Raw genomic sequence first — 3,763 nt, 5'->3', positions numbered from 1 at the left:
TATATATATATATATATATATATATATATATATATATATATATATATATATATATATATTTTGTGTGGAATGAGAAATATATTCCATGAATAAATTGATACATACTTCATACTTGATCCACCACTCACAATTGTCACAAATATCATAGTGACCATCATCGTATAATATTTAGAGTAGAGTTCTGTCTCCGAAAATAAAAATTGCTGATCATGAAAGCTAATTGATATAAATTTTTAAAATTAAATAATTTTTTTAAAAGTAAAGACATTAATATGGTCAACAGCACATTTACAGTGACAACATTACCAAAAGAAAATTGTGGTTATATATACTAGAGCAAAATAGAAAATATTTGAATGGTGATCAAGTGTGTTGCCGTATCTTTGTTGTTCCAGTTGCATTTTAAAATGATTACCATATATCTCCTTTATTTAGAAAAAAAAAATTTATATATTGAACAAAAAATTTACATAATTTTCCCCCTTTCTCTTACTCTCGCCTTTTTTATTCTTTCATATGGTCTAGTGTTAAACAATAAGATGTTTTTGCAAGATTTTCAAATTCAGCATCATGCGGTTTCTTCTTAGGATTGGTAGAACTCTTCCGATGAATAATAGAAACATGCATCACGAAAAAGAAAAAAACGAAATAACAATTGGTATAAAGTTTTTTTTTAAAGTATTTAAAGTCTTGTTTACTTGTTACGTCATGCAATGGGTTTTTACTTTTAGATCTACGTGATTATACAAACATGTATATACCCTATAGATAAATTGCACAACGGCCCTGAAACAAGAAAGGCTGAGAAATATGAAGAAGACATATGGAAGAACTCAAAAAAAAAAGGAAAATACAAAAAACAACAAGAAGAACGAACAACAATGTCTCTTTTACCTCGAGAAGATAAACTGTAATAACTACATACACCAAGGCACGCATATGTATTCTACATATTTATAATATAATGTACAAATATCAATATGTTTGCACCAAAAAAAGAAGGTACAAATATCAATATAAGTGTAACTTTTCAGGTGTTTTTAATCCTAATACACCATTTTTCTTTTCACTACAAAGAAAAAGAAGATAAAAAAAAAGTGAAAATAAATTGACAAATTATAGTGTCTTGTTCCTTTTTTATTTGCATTTTATTTTGTTTTTTTAAGTGTCTTTATATACATAATTTTTAGATATGTAGTTATTAAAAAAAATGATAAAGGCAAAATAGAAAAACGAAATTGGAAGAGCATCGGATTTGCAGTTCTCTCTCGTGGAGTCTTTCCCTTGGACACTTCCTCACTTCACCTCGATTCCCATTCACAAGTCACAACTTTTCTCTCTGCCTATAGATATAGATGTTCACATGCATATTTTATACTATTATATATCTATCAATATATCCGTTAGTTATACTCCCAATAAATTTACAACTTTTGATTTCCTTAAAATCTAATTATATATAATTATTAGGTGTAAATGGTGTGTAGGCTTTGCTAGCATTTTCGTCCACTAAAATAGACTAACACCAAATTTTTATATTGTTAGACAGTATTGTTGTTATACGTGCAATAATGTTTGAGAGTGATCACGCAGTTGAATGCATTTTTCATGTAAAGAAGAGTTAAGATATTTATGAAAATATTTTTGGAAAAGCTCCAAACAGTACTTTCGATCGAATGGCCAACGTGTTTTTTTTTGTTTTGGGTTTTTGGGTTCTAATTTTTAATCGTTTGGTTTTTCTGTAGATTTTAATTTTATTTTAAATTATTCTTTGGTATTGGTTTTGTGCTGGTTTTTTTTATTTTTTAACACTATTTTCTGAAGAAAAAAAAAAATCTGTTTATTATGTTCAGGTGAAAGAAATTGACCAATCGTAACGACGGCTGGTCCGAACATCAGTAGAAATTATGAATCGAAGATCTGGAATTTCTATGATTTATCAAAAGAAAATAGAATTAATCAATCACACCATAACACATAAACGTTGAAGAAAGGTAAATACTCTAATTGATAAGAACGCATAATGGTATTTTCTAATGCGTTATTATCAAAAATCTAAAACTTGCCCGCAAGCAAGAAGTATAGAAACAGCTAACTGGACATAATTAATATAGTATGTGATATTGTTATCTTTGTACACTGACACGAAATAACTACGCTTCTTTAACAACAACAATAATAATAATAATAATAATAATAATAATAATAATAATAATAATAATAATAATAATAACTACGTTTTACTTTCTGTGTCCTACATATAGAATGATGTTTAGAACCTTTTACACATTTTAAGAAAACAATGATTACTGAATTTAAATATATTTTTTTTACTAAAGAAATATTATTTAATTTTAAACCAATAACAATTCAAAATTTTAAATATTTTCAATGATTACTTCTTAAAGTTTACAAAACATCAATCTTTGTAGAACAAAAAAATATCCCAAAACATCAATTTTTATGGGATAGAAGGAGTAATATTTTATCGAATCCACATACTTCTATAGTAAGTTTTGGAATCTATACTAGTGTGGTTGATGGGTCAAATAATCTAATCTCAGTGACCAAAATTTACCATGAATTGGTATCTAAACGTACGAGGTATCAATTGGGCATGTTCGTTTTATTGACGCAGGCGACTGCGGCAACGGCAAACACAATTTTTTTAATCGCCGTATCTAATCGACGTTTAAAATGAGAAGATGTGTTTGCTGCAGCGTTACGTCGCAGGTACGTGCAACAATCAAACGAACCATAATAGTTGTGGTTGTCGCAATCGTAGGTACTTGAAACGAACATGCTCCATGTTATCAAATCACTATGACAACGGTCTAGTTTTTCAAGGGTGTATGAATTTTCGATTGGATTGTATTTAAAGTACGTGTACATGCTATAATTATTTATAAATATGGGATTGAGAAAAAACAAAAAGAAAAACAAACAAAAAAAAGTCAACGTGAGGGATTTGACTCAACACTACCGTTCAGAAAGCAAAGCGTGGAGTGGAGGAAACAAAGAACTAGTCGTTCCAAATCCTTCTTTACTTTTTACGTTACCCAATAATACCCACCAGTATCTATAAAAAAATCACAAGTAGGTTTTGTTTACACACGTAGTCACATTTTGTAATAGTTTTTTTTACACATTTTGTAATACTTATTATAGTTAAAATCTATACATAGTAATAGTATACCACAAGATTAATTTACCTATCAATCTCGATTAGGTTTGAAGTTTTAGGTTATCCCTCTGGCTCACTTTCAAAAGACAAACACTAATCACTAATATACTCCATCCGTTTCAAAATATAAGATGTTTTGAGTGAAAGCACACAGATTAAGAAATAACCACTTTAAAAAAATTCAACCAATCATAAACAAAACTGCATAAAATAAATAATAAAAAAATATAAAAATAATCTAAAAGTTACTTAAAAATTGAAAGCATTTTATATTATAAAACAAAGAAAAACCTCTAAAACATTCTATATTATGAAACATTCTATATTATGAAACGGAGGGAGTATTAGATTTCAATTTTATAACAGAGTTGCATTCAAAATAAATAAATAAAAACTTAACTCTTTCCTAAATAGTTCTCAGTTAGTTGGATACTTGGATGTAAACATTCTTTTCTCTCCACTTTTAAAAAAAAAATTTCAAAATTAATAATAGCACAAAATGATCAAAATAGCATGTTAAATTTGATTTGATTGACTCTAAGCATATATATGTGAATTACTATAATTATATGATTCATT

The sequence above is a fragment of the Camelina sativa genome, chromosome 11 (assembly GCF_000633955.1).
Source record: "Camelina sativa cultivar DH55 chromosome 11, Cs, whole genome shotgun sequence".
NCBI lineage: Eukaryota > Viridiplantae > Streptophyta > Magnoliopsida > Brassicales > Brassicaceae > Camelina > Camelina sativa.
Note: the sequence above shows the minus strand (reverse complement) of the source record.